The 13,588-nt window shown below is 52.2% G+C and overlaps 1 protein-coding gene across 1 annotated transcript in view; it reads left to right on the top strand.

The window, feature by feature from the left end:
* The first annotated feature begins 1,113 nt into the window (after positions 1–1,113).
* Positions 1,114–13,588, top strand: part of SLC6A1 (solute carrier family 6 member 1) — a 34,076-nt gene continuing 21,601 nt past the window's right edge. The window contains exon 1 of the mRNA XM_084764897.1: positions 1,114–1,256. The gene's annotated coding sequence lies outside the window, so the exon portion shown is untranslated. The remainder of the gene's footprint in view (positions 1,257–13,588) is intronic.

Below are 13,588 nucleotides of genomic sequence, written 5' to 3'. Positions count from 1 at the left end.
TCACAGGAATTCCAGAAACATTTGTCTGAAGTGCACACAACACCCGGTAACCAGTCAGTGGGTGTCAGAGGGCACTAAGCCTCAACGCTTGTGGAAGTTAAATGTGGAAAAAGAGGCAGAACTCAGGTTGCCATTGGGACTTGAGGCTGGAGACCCCAGGATGGATGAAAGTAGAGGGTGGGAGGTCAGATACTGAATGCCAGACTCAGGGACAGAAGTGGGGAGGTCATTGAAACTGGAGAGAATGAATTCATTCTGAGTCTTTGGGGACCAGTGGAAAAGGCAGGCATCGCCTTTCCCCCAAAGCCTCTATGGAAGAAGCCAGAAGGTCGGGACTCGGGAGGAGAGGCAGCTAGGGCTGGCCAGGGGCAAAGATGTTCTAGTCAAGCCCTCATGCCTCAAGAGCTGGAAGTAGAGCACCTAGGGACCTTAGCCAACCCTGGAGGTTTACAGATTGTGGTTTGCTGCACACACACACACACACACACACACACACACACACACACACACACACACACACACACACATTCATGCACACACCCACATAGGCACACATCTCCATGATCGATCCTGCAGTGACAGTCTTTCCTAGCCTGGTAGCTCCAGGTAGAAACTTTGTTTCCCACCGAAGGTAGCAGCAGACAGGAGAGGTAGGGAAGGGCAATAGTCCTGCCCACTCCCACAGTGCCTCCAAGAAAGAAGGTGTGACAGAGCCAGAGAAACCAACAGATCAATTAACGTAGACCTTTGAGGCCAGAAGACTGAAGGAGGATGGAGGCCAAAAGAGGGAGAGGGAGGAGGGCTGGAGAGAGGAAACCAGACAGAGAAGAGAGGAGGGAGCAAAGGAGCAGGCAGAGAGAAGAGAGGGGCAGCGACAAGGAAGGAGGGAAGCAGGGCAGAGGGAAAGAGGGTGCTGGTAGAGGGAGGAGGGGAGCCAGGCAGAGGGAGGAGGGGGTAGGCGGAGGTAGGAAGAGGCAGGCAGAGGAAGGAGGGGAGCAGAGCAGAAGGAAGAGTAGAGAGGGAGCAGGGGCAGAAAAGGTGGGAAAGAAGATATGGAGGCTGCAGGGTAGGGGCGGGCAAGACGGCGCGGACAAGCCCCGCCCAGTGGGCGTGTCCCGACAGCCCCGCCCCCTCTGCCCGCCCTCGGAGCCCTAGCGAGCTGAGAGGTTGCAAGCGAGCTGAGCGAGCCCAGGAGCCGAGGCGCCCGCGTCCTTGCGCGGCCGAGCCCGGAGCGGCCCGTGCAGCCCCGGCTGCAGGTAGGAGGGGAGGCTGGCGTCGGTGAGCTGGGTGGAGGGCGGGCCCCTAGGCTGCAGCGTCCCGCGTCCTCGCCCCCGACGTGCGCCGGCTGCAGCCCAGGAATGCTTCAGAGACCGGAGGGTCGCTGGAGGCCAGATGCCTTCGACGTCCTGGTTCATTCCCCAGCCGACGGCAGGGGTGCCCAGGAGGGGCCAGACTGACATGCGCCACGTTCCCAGTATGAGTGCCTCATTCACTAGGAGCAGAGGGATGGAGGGACTGGGGACCACCTGAGGATGGGGACATTTCCTTCCCATCCCGGGGCACTTCAAGCTCTCAGGAAACCTTAGCTCCAAGAAAGTGCATAGCAGCTGGGGCTGAGCGCGCGCGCCAGCTGGCGCTGCTGCCCTGCTCATCCGAAAGATGCCTGGTGCAAGAGGCTGGTTGGGCCAGGACTTCCCGTGGTTCTCCTTCCCCAGGTGTCTACTCCTTCCTTTCTGTGGCAATGACCAAAGCTTCTTTATGTCTCTCTGTAGCCACCCACCCCGTCCCCATGGGTAACACCCACAGATGTCCTGTTCTGTGTTTGCTTTTGGGTTTCCAACAACCGACTCAGAATGGACCGCTCTGTAAGGAGCCAGTGTTCCTCTCGGGTAACAGACCTAAGTCTCAAGGGGGAAACTCGGATTTTTGAAAGCCAATTGATAAGACCAAGATACCTGAGGTCCACTGGCCGGACCTCCTGCTAGCGAAGATCAAGAGTGAAAGGGATTGTGGCCACATCAGGGAAGGGACTATGTCCAGCTGAGTGGAATTAGATGCTAGCCCCAGTTTTTCTATGGCATTCAGGGTGTGTGTTGGACGAGAGTGAGGGGGGAAAAACCGATATGCTGGATCTTGCCTATGTTCTCTGTTGTTGTGAACTTTGCTGGAAATAGTGGAGCCTGCATATCCCAACTTTCAAATTACAAAACAAAAGAGATCTGTGGGAATTCAAAGTGCCGCGCAGTCTTCCCTCACCCCAGGTCTGGGAAGGATGAACCAGCCCCAACAGCTCCTTAGTCAAAGCACCCTCAGACCCCTTTTCCAGCAAAGGAAGGAAAGAGAGAGTGGCCTTTGGAGGTGTGAGCCCCTGCTGAGAGGAGGAAGGAGGGAGCTTTCCCCCAGAGCAGGAGGGCAAAATGGCTGAGCCTCCCTTGAGCCTCAGAAAGGAATTGCCAGGCAGGCGGCAAACAAAGAAAGCGCTCTGTCTCCAGCCAAGTGCTGGCTTGGTGGCCAGTGACTAGAGGACAAACAGTGAGTCCCAGGCAGCGAGACACAGGCCAGCCTGTCTCCAGAGCCTCTGTGGAGTGGGGTTCCCAGAAGAAGGCAGAGAAGTCAGGCAGCCACCACTGAAGGAGGAAATGGTAGTGGTGAGTGCCTAGTCCTTATTCCTGGGACCCACGTTTGTTGAGAAGTAAGGTCTCCTGGGTGAGGATCTACTGAGGGGTCCAGAAGCTAAGGCATAAAAGCTAAGAGGGTAAAGGCAAGGCTAAGGAAAGATACACAGTAGCTCCACACTTGTGTCATCTCAGTATTTGACATTCCTGGCAATCCAGGAGAAAGGGCTGTGAATTTGTTTACCCATGGCCCAGCATCTAGCAGGAACTCAATATGTGTTCCAGCATAAAAACCCGCCTGTGTGGCAGGTGTTGGCCTAAATGGTGCAGCTAGCTGGGACCTGTGTTGGTGAGGCAGGAAGGCAATAAAACGCTTCCTTCAAATCCACACCCAGGAATGAATGAAAGTGCCCTGGGCTGGGTACTGCTATTTCTTGGCCAGGTGACCTTGGCCACGCTCTAGTCGCCCTTGGAAAGAAGAGATGGGATGTTGAAACCTTTTGGTGTGCCAAGCTTGTAGTTCCTACCATAACCCTATGCAAAAGAAACCGCTCTAACCCTACTTCAGAAGTGAGGAGAGGATGAGACAAAGCGGGGAAAGTGACTTGCCCAAGGTCACACAGCAAGGAGGAGGCAAGGCAAAGATCTGACCCACGCTCTTCTGATTCCCAAGCCTGGGCAGCCATGTTGTGTTTCTCTGGAGCTCGGTCTTTACCTCTGTAAAGTGGGACTGTCAGGTGAAGGGCTCTGACAGTGGGATTTCAGGGTGGCCAGTGAGTCAGCCCCTCTGGACCTACTGACAGAGAAACGACTGCTTCTCTTCCTTCCCAGCAAGCGGTATAACCCGGAGCAACATTAACTAAATCGTCTCCCACACAATACCATCTCTAGGATTGGCTGTGAGAGATCTCAGGTCACTTGGAATTCAGGGCTGTCTTTCCCTCCCTGTCTCTTGCTTATGTTGGCCATAGCAAAGCCAACCTTGGCCACCATTTGCAGCCCTCTGCCTCCTGAAGGTTCCCCATGACCTTGAGAGTAGGAAGCATGCCCGTCCGTGCCTTTTCCTGTTGCCTGTTCCATGGCATGCCTTGGTCCTACCCTGTGTCGACTCAGCTCCATTCTCCCTCAACTGCATTCCTGAAGCCAAACCCAAGGAGAGAGAGCCCCCTCTGCAGCCTTGCCTGGTCCTAAAATGAAAATGTGGCAAGGGATCTGGCCTGTCTTTGCCCAAATAGAATCTGTCCCTCCACTCAGTTGTGCAATGTCACTAATTCTTTACTTTGAGAATAGTGGTCAGCCCTTGAAGAGATGGAAATGACCTTAAAATGACTTCAGATGACCTTGAAATGACTTCAACTGCAAAGAGTAGCTCCTCCCTCAGCTAATGAGAGCAGCCCCTCCCCCAGCTGATGAGGTCACCAAGCATCCACTGCTCCAGGATTTGGTAGCATCTCTCTCTCTCTCTCTCTCTCTCTCTCTCTCTCTCTCTCTCTCTCTCTCTCTCTCTCCCTCTCTCCCTCTCTCCCTCTTTCCCTCTCTCCCTCCCTCTCTCTTCCCCCCCCCCTCTCTCCAGCTTTGCCCTATTCTCTGAAAGCCATTGTGAGATAGTAGAAGAGAGCTTGGCCCCTGAGAGGGAAGAGACTGGGTGGCCAGACTGGAATCCCAAAATAGGGCTTCCTGGGGGAGGTGTCATTGTAAACTCTTAGACACCCAGCACTGTCTACTCCTGACCGAACCTAAGCCCTTGGAGGTGGAAGAAGAGCGAAGCCCACTTAGGGCAAAGCCCTGTTTCCTGGCACAGGCAGTAAGTGTGAACACAAGCTGGAATTCAGATGTAAATGGAGGAACCATTTTCAAAATCCCTTACCCCCGTGCCAGTATGGCAGCCACAGTGACGGCTGTCTTCATCTGCGTACTGACAATACGCCGGAGAATGTGCCCGTGCTGCACTTTTGTGGCAGCATTTAATTTTCACAAGCTCCTGTGAGGTGTAAGTATAACTGGCCCTGTGCAGACAAAGTAATAGAGGCGGACACTAAATGGAGTTGAATCCAAACTCAGCCGTAAAGTCCCCTGCAGGAGATCCCTACCACAGTGTCTCCTGCATCCCCAGCGCCCGAGCCTAAGTACAGCTCCAGAAAGCCAGGCCTCAGAGAGTTGCCTCTTGACTTAGGGGGGGGCTAAAGTTTGGAGACCTCTGCTGCCATCATGCAGAACTGAGATTCTAGCTGAGGTCACCGTCCCCTTCCAACAGATCTGTGGCCCTCGCTCCATTTAAAGCGCTGGTCTTGGTGGCCTGCACCCGGCCGCCACCTTTCCCAAACTCCCCGATATCTCTTCATTTGTCCCCCACTACCTCCCTGCGCCGAAGCCATTGAGAGCAGCCCAAGGAAGCCATCGGTTCCGTTTAGCGTGATCTGGCATGACACAAAAAGTGGCATCCGATCCGATGTGAGCTGCCTGTAGCGAATAGCCTTCTATTTTTATATATCTCACAAATTGGAAATTACAAGGAGACCAGGTCTTGGAGGATGATTGGCGGTGGCACTCTGGAGGTGGGGGGAGATGTGCAGCTGGCTGGAACGGAGCACATTAGGATGTTAGGCCCCCTGGGCTGGCAAAGGGGCCCTAGGCTTCTGGGGCTGGGTGTGTGTAATCCCGGCACAAAAGCAAGGAAGGGAAGGCAGGAATTGGTGGCTGCTTGAGACAGTGTCCTGCCACTCTGCCCACCTGTCTGCAAGACCAGCGTCTTGTGCCAACTCTTCAAATAGCTGAGCCCTAGACAGAGGGACATTCAAGGTCAAGGATGCCCTGGAAGGCATTGGCAGCAGGTTGCCTCCCTGGCCTTATTGCTTGAGAAGAGCAGAGAGCGCGAGGTGCGGTGCGCGCGCAGCTGCCACAAGGAGATGAGTGGAGGCATTCAGAATCGGTGTTCTGGTTGGCTGCAAACTGGTGCTGACCACACAACACCCTGGTTATCAGCAAAGCACTTTACAGTTTGTAAACCATGCCTGTGCTGGTGGGATGGGGAAGTGATCCAGGGGAAGAAAGTAGAGTCCTAGAGAAGAATCTTCCATCAACCAAAGAGAGTCTAGCTTCAAGCTAGGTTTCCTATAAACCTAAATCCAACCGTCCGACCTTGACCTAGATAAGCTCTCTTTGCACGAGGGAGAGAGCATGCACTCGTCTAATATGTAGAATTCTAGTTTTCAAAGCAGTTTCTTAGTTGAGCCAAGTGCTCCAAACAAAGATTAAACTGTCTTTACTATCCTCTCTTTTGAAGACACTGAGGTGCAGAGAGTTCTGAGCCCTCACCTGCCCCCTGGCTTCCTGTCCAATGTTGCTCCCCTTTCCTGAGCCCTTCTTCCTGAGAAGGAGCCCAGGGAAGCACCATGCTGGCAGGAAAGGGACCTACAACACCTGGGACATGGGTGGGCTCAGCCAACAGGCTGCAGAGTCAAGATCCCTTCCTGTATTTGTTTGAGCCTTACCTGGGCCATGTCCAGGGTGTAGGATTCAAAAGTGTGATCTTTTGGCCCCAGCCTTAGCCAGATGTGGAAGAGGGAGAGATGTGTGTTCTCAAACAGGCCTGGATGACACAGGCTTGCTCATCTGGAGGAACTGGGGTGACATGAACATCCTCAAGCCTTTGTGAGGTTCTACAGAGGGACCTGTGGTCTCAGGAGCCAGGAAGGATGTGGAGCAATGTGCCTATGAATGCTAAGCCACCTGAAGCCCACAGTTGGAGCCTCATGTAGCTGCCAGAGGGCACAGAGGGTTGGGAGGCGAGATTCAGGATGGGAACATCTGGTCAGGATCACGTCTGAACACTTGCCCTGCTGATGGTTTTGGTGTCTTACAGGTTTGGGCCACTTTCCTCTGGGGTGCAGTAGGCAAGGTAGGAGACCAGTTGGGCAGGGTATCTCCAATCCCCTAGTTGTGAGGTGTCTAAAAGTCATGGCTATACATCTGACCACTGCGTAAGTGTCCCACGTCCAGCCCTTAGACAAGGCTGGGTCCCTCACTCCACCCACTCCAAGCCTGGTGCTGCAGCGAACGCTCTCAGGTTCTGGGCAGGGGAGCAGGTGTCCTTCTTGTCAGCTATGTTTGGATGGTGTTTTGCTGATGCCAAACCTGGTGCTTTTCCATGTTGTTCATGTCTTTGAAAATCACCTGAGCAGAGATAAGAGTGAGGAGGCGACATGGGGAGATGGGGCTCATTCTTTGTCACTGCCACTGTTTCCAGAGCTTGAAATCAAGGGCTCATCTGCAATTGCAAAAGAAAGAAAGGAAAGGAAAAGAAAAATACCCCCCCCCCCAAAACACCCAGCATCCACGGAGAAGGATGGGAAGTGGTCTTACTGTGTGTGCATGTCTGTGAAGATGGGATTTAAAGGCGTGTGCGTGCCACAGGGGCATTTGATAGGTTTCTTCCGGAAGGATGAACACATGAGGTTTTCCCTGATACTGAGCCAACCACTGTAGCAATGTCCTCTATAGGAAACAGAGGCACCAGAGTTGAAGAGTTGTCCCAGGTTAGTTCACAGACACATGACAGAGCTGGGACTCCATCAAGCCTGGGCTAGCATACCTAAGAAAAAGGAGAGCCACCTCCTTCCTGGCTTTAGGCTTCAAGGACCATACGTAGGTCCCTTCCTTCTTCATACTGCCGAACAGGATAGTCATCAGTTTGCTGTTGCCCGTTCTTGATGCTTGGGGCAGGGTTGGGTGAGAGACACTGCCCACCCCACTTCCTCTTCGCCCCTTTGAGTTTCTCCACGACACCCTCCTGAGACTAATGGCTGGGTAAGATAAGCGCTTTCTCCAAATGGCAGTGATTGGCAGTAATGACAGAGCAGATGTGGTACCGCTCATTTGCTAGGGCATTCAATGGAAATGCCAACCCAGGGGAGTTCAATAGCGGTGCAGGGCTGCCGACAGCCTGCTCAAAAGCGGTGCCATTGTCCTGGACTAAGGCAGAACACCACCTCCCCACCCGTGGAGACTGACTAGGTCCCAGAGGCAGCTGAGTGTCCTTCCCAGGCTTGGGACCCTCAGGTTAACCCATGGAAGCTTTGGGAGACTTTCCTAGAGACTTTTGAGGCTGGACCTAAACAAATTAACTACCGGGACAGGTGTGGGTAACCAGCTGTACCACATAGAATGTTGCACAACTACTGTGTGCCAGCTTCTATGAAAGAAGAACTGTTCTTTGTGGAAACTGCATCCATTCAGGGATGCAGACCACCCTTCCTCCTTCCTCTCCATCATCTGTATGGTTCCTTAAGGGATAGCTTAGAAGCCATGCAGCTGAGAGGGTTAAGTGGATGTAGGGACAGGTAGCAGACAGGCCATTCTCCATGTCCCGTTGATTCAGCCTTCCTGGATAGTTGTGTCACTGTGTTCTGAGGATGATCTGGGCCTTCCCCAGGATGATAATTGTTTTGCCTCAGTTTTCCCATCCACAGAATAGGGCTATGATAGCTGCTGGCAGAGCTGTATGCCCCAACCAGCCCCAGCCCTAATGCTGGGGAACTGGGGAGATGGTTCAGTGTCTGGAGGTAACATGTTAGAACTGGTTCAACAGAAGAGAGTACCATCGCCCAAGACAGCTTCCACCCAGTTCACTCTTAGGCCTAAAATGTCATTCTAACCTCCCACATTGGTCCCCACGGTGGCTCCCTAGACTTAGAAGGCTACTTCTCATGATTTTGAAGATAAAACCACCAATTTACCCACTGCAGGTGACCCTCTGTTACAGATGGGTAAACTGAGGTCTAGACAGTTGTCCTAGGCACAACAGGTGCTAGGACCCAGAAGTTCTCACCCAGCTCTACTGCTCTTTTCCCTGCCCCAAGCCAGCCCAGCTTGACTGTTGAGAAATTATTAAATAGAGTTGGAGGAAGGACTCGGGTTGCCGTGACAACGGAGCATGTGTCCTCGGGAGATAATGGCGTTGCACAAGGAGAGTTATGTGCGTGGAATGCTGATTCGGGAGCTTCTGGAATGAGAGAGCCAGCGAGAGAGCTGAGGAGACTATGTCTAGGCATTAGGCTCCCCAACAAGATACATGGGAGTAGCTTTGGGGTGGGAGCAGCTTTGGGGTGGGAGCAGCTTTGGGGTGGGAGTACCGCAATGGGATCCCTGCAAAGATGCTTGAGCTTCTTCCCAGCCTACTCAGAAAGGGACACTTTACTTCACTGTCATACAGAGTTAGGTAGAGGGGAGGCAACTCTGAGGCTTGGGTCATACCATCAAGAGGCAGAGCTAGCTCTTGGCCTCTCCCAGCTCCAGGGAAAGCCTGGCACAGGAGATGAGAACTGATTGCTTGAGTCTTGGGTGAGGGTAAGGGGGTGGGTGTGGGTGTGGGTGTTAGTGTTAGTGTCAGGTCCCTGCAGAGCTCTATTTTCCCCTAAATGACAAAGGCAATGAATGTGGAGATTCTGCTGGACAGCCGGGAACATATCAGGCAAGAAAAAGAAAACTACACACCACCCCAGCCAGAGGTGTCAGTTTTAAAATCAAAGCCAAATTCTCCATCATTTCTTTAGTTTCATGGCCTTAGTCAGGTCATGCGTCTTTGGGTGTCAGGATCCTCAGCTGGAAAGTGGAGGGAATGCCATTTCCCATCCCACAGGAAAGCACAAGATGATGTACACTGAGGTAGGTAAAACCACCAGCTAGTCCCAAGTGGCTCCCTTGCTAGCCGCCACCATCTGTCATTAGCCCAAGGAGAAAGGCCAGAAGCAGGGGTCGCTACAGCCATCTGTGAATTTGCAAGGATGAAAGTCACTGAAGCCAGTGCAGGTGCACAAGATGCTAGGCTAGAGCATCAGTGGAAAACACAGACGCCTCGGTCCTCGGAATCAGACACGATGTTTTGCATGTTGCGTGCACTGTGTCCCTAAAGATCCATGAGCATGCCACACTGGGGGAGATGAGTTCTTTCCACCAGCTGTGTAAATGACCATAGGCTGCAGGTCCTTTTGGAAAATATTTTCACCCACACCATTTATAGCTCTCTCCCAACCAGCTGGTAAAATGTATTTCCCTCTGGATTGATCAAGGGAGCAGAGAGTATGAGGGTAACACCTTGAGGAACCCCAGAGTGCATCCTCTGCATGCTGATAGGGACATGAGCTGGCTGTCACCCCATTCCTTCTTGGAAATGGAAAGAGGGAGTGCTGGATTCTGGCAAGTAGCCATTTCAGAGGCAGAGGGAGAGCAGCAATCGCCAATAGTGATGAAAGCCGGCAGCCATTTTGTTCATGCTCATGAACCTGTCTGAGTAGACCCATCCCTCAAGATAAGACTGAATCCTGTTTGTGGGTCCCCTACAGTTGTTGCCTGACAGGATGCCAGATTCAGGTTCCCCACACCTATCCCTGCAGTCAGAAGAAGGTCAGGGGACTCACTCGGCGGCAAATGAGTGCTGCTCACGTTCAGTCAGGGGTTTTGGCAACATTCTAATTCTTGAGGAGTTCACTGGAAGAGTTTGCAGTGATCAACCTCTCCCTGGCTCTTCCCCAGTTCCTGTAGCACAGAACTCCTACCATCCCCCCTCTGCCTGTTTCCCTACCATTATCTCAAAACATAAACAATGTCAGCAGGTGAGCATCTCCTGTGGCCCTGGTACTCCTCTTACCCTCCAAGTACGAGCCCTGAAATGAGGTATTCTGTTTCCCTGGAGAACATATGTGACTAACCTTGGCCCCGTAGCATTCATCTTGGTCTGTGACTCAAATAAAAAAGGTTTTCTTGCTCCACGTGCCTGGGTCCTGCTCTGCTCTTCCTATCATAGCTTGTGACAAACATCTAATCACCCTTTGGCCCCAAGCAGAAGTTCATATGTTTGCGTTGACTTCTCAGGATCTGAGGAGTTTGTTAGGACTGTCTGCCATCTTCTGCAGTTCTTGCTGTCAGGACTTTCGCTTTATAGGAGAGAGTGGGGGCACATAGTGTGAAATCTCTCTGGAAAGCTGAGGGAAAGGGTCAACAGCAGGTGTGCTGGTGAAAGTGAACCTCTGGGTAGAGTCAGAACCAGTGGATTGTGACCCCTTTTGGGGTGTGGGGTGCCGAATAATCCTTTCACAGGGGTCATCTGAGACTATTGGAAAACACAGATATTTACATTTGTTTTGTTTTGTTTTGTTTTGCTTAGATTTATTTATTTATTGCTTATACAATTTTCTGCCTGCATGTACACCTGCATGCCAGAAGAGGGCACCAGATCTCATTATAGACGGTTGTGAGCCACCATGTGGTTGCTGGGAATTGAACTCAGGACCTTTGGAAGAGCAGTCAGTGCCCTTAACCTCTGAGCCATTTCTCCAGGCCCCTACATTATGATTTATAACAGTAACAAAATTGCAGTTATGAAATAACAATGAAAATAATTTTATGGTTGGGGGTCACCACAACATGAGGAACTATATTAAAGGGCTGCAGCATTAGGAAAGTTGAGAACCAATTCTCTAGGCACTTTTGCTTGTTTGTTTGTTTGTTTGTTTTGTTACCCTGACTGAGATCTTATGAAGAGAGAAATGGGATGTTTTGTTTTCTAAATAGAAAGCAGAATGCCTCACACAGTTTTCTGAACTCCATCACCTTGAGACACTGACACCTCCTAAAAGGGCACTCTCTCTCCTCCTCCTCCTCCATTGCCCTCCCCCACCCCACCCCCACCCCCACCCCCACCTCTTGATTTTTTTAGACAAGGCTGTCCTGGACTTCCTTTGTTGACCAGGCCAGCCTCGAACTCACAGAGGTCCTCCTGCCTCTGCCTCCCTGAGTGCTAGAATTAGAGGTGTGCGCCACCAAGCCTGGCTAGAAAGGGCTATCTCTACCTTCACCCTTCTACTACCTCCCAGAGAAGCACTCTGCTGAGGGACCAGAATGGCATTATGTACCTTAGGACTGCAAATCAAAGGCTACTTAGGACCAAGTAGTTACACACATGAGTAAGGGAGTTGGGGACAAGGTGACATTAATGGCAGAGCTTAGCCCCCTTTCAAGTCTGAACATTCTAAGTAGACATCGTATAATGCAAACCTATTTACCCCAAAGATCACTCATTTGGGAGTGACCTTGGGTGACCTTGTTACTGACAGTATGCCTTCTGGAAAGACTGAATAAAGCCTGTGGCATTCGGGAGGGGGCACGCCCAGTGTGGATGCTTGACCAGAAACCTTAAAGCTGTCCCTGCTTACCTTCACTGCTGAGCCATTTTGTGCCACCCAGTCGGGCCTCCTCCTGGTCTCACTTCTCTACATGTCACTTACTAGAGATGTGTTTAGTTCAACTAGCCCTGGCGAGGTTTTTTTTTTTTTTTAAATTTCCCCCAAATTTGCATTCTGCTAACTCCCGTGGGAGTCTCCAGCATTCTGAAAGAGGCAGAATGGCTATTTAACCCCATGGGCTCTCACAGTGTGTTTTACAAGGCAGAGAGCCATGTGAGTGGATGCCAAGTGGTCACCCTGTCATTCATTTCCTGATCCCAGTTAATCCTTCCGGTGGGCTGAGCTCAGGGCCTTTGCAGAGGCAGTCTTGGAACTGAGGCCCTCCAGAGAACCAGCCTGTGCCACCACAGGAGGCCAGGAAAGGAGGTGGGATAGCACCCCTGGCTGGCGCTGTGAGGTTGCCTTGTGTCCCAGCACAGGGCTTGGGTGGGCAGGCAGCTGCCTGCATAGAAGTCCTTCTGAGAAGTGAGGTTCACTTAGCAACCCCAACCTAGTTAGGATCCACAGAAGACTTCAGTGGCCCATGCCCTGAGGCCAAGTCTGAATTCAGATCATTTCCCCTGAGTGACCTTGGCTTCTTCCAAGCCTCTCAGGTTGCCTCTGGTGAATGTGTGCTGCATCCTTCCCTGGGTACAGGCATCTGTACAGCCTGGATAGGCAGGGCAAGAGACCTTCCTGCCACCCACCTCTTCCTCCCTTCCCTCTTCCCAACCCCCACCCTCTCCACTCCTTCCTCCTTCACATCCATCCCCCATGCCTCCCTTCCTTTTCTTAGGTGGATGGGGGAGAGTAGCTGGTACTCTTGGGGTCTACAGAGCACGCTCAGAGCCAGTGAGGGGATGTGGTCCAGGCCTTCCTTTATAGGAGGCATCAGAGGGCTCCAGGTCACTGGGTGGTGGATAAGAAACAGCATCTGAAAAAAAAAACACTCTGTTTGGAGTGGAGGCAGTCCTGCAGCCCTGCAGCCCTGCCACCTCTGTGGGTTCCTTCCCTGCTACCCACCCAGCGCTTTGCCATGTTTCCTGAGAACACCTTGTTAAACACTTGTCGGCACAGCGCTGCTTGGGGGACACATGCTGTCCTTAGACCGTAAAGATGGATCTCAGAAGAGCACACATGCTGTGTGTGGTGCTGTAGGGGGCACCAAGTCCCATCTGTACAGAGCTGTCACCTCCCTCACAGGAATCAGACAGTGGTGCCAAAACCTCTCAGGTCAGTTTCCCTGTGTGCTGGTGGCCCTGTGTCCCCACAGAGATCCATGCTTTGGAACTTGGGCATCCAGTCTGACTACCCTCTCCTGGACTTTTCGGCAGGCTTTCCTTACCTAGAGCCTCAGTTTCCATCTCTGTGTGAAGGGGATGTGGTGAGGGGCAAATGACATGGTGCATGAGATATACAGAACATATTACACATACTGGGAGCTTTAGTGGGTTCGATTTACAGCCCCACTGTGGGCTAAACACCCTTTCTGTACACAAGGCCCTGTACAGGAAGTGGCTATGCCCAGGGAGAAATCCACAGTGCTGGTCCATCTGCGTTCATCTCTCAAACACCCTGGGAACCTTGTAAGAGACTACAGACTTCATCTCAAGTCTCATCCCCCGGCACCCAGCATGGGGCTTGGCTCACTCAACGCTGGGCAGATTAGATTGAAAATTGCCTCAAGAAAATGAGGTGCACCACCAGACACTGTAGATAATTAGGCATCAGAACAGGGTTTGGCAGGATGCCGAC

The sequence above is a fragment of the Acomys minous genome (genome assembly GCF_964271855.1).
Source record: "Acomys minous genome assembly, chromosome: 17".
NCBI lineage: Eukaryota > Metazoa > Chordata > Mammalia > Rodentia > Muridae > Acomys > Acomys minous.
The sequence above is the reverse complement of the archived record's forward strand: the minus strand, read 5'-3'. Positions and strand labels throughout refer to the sequence as shown.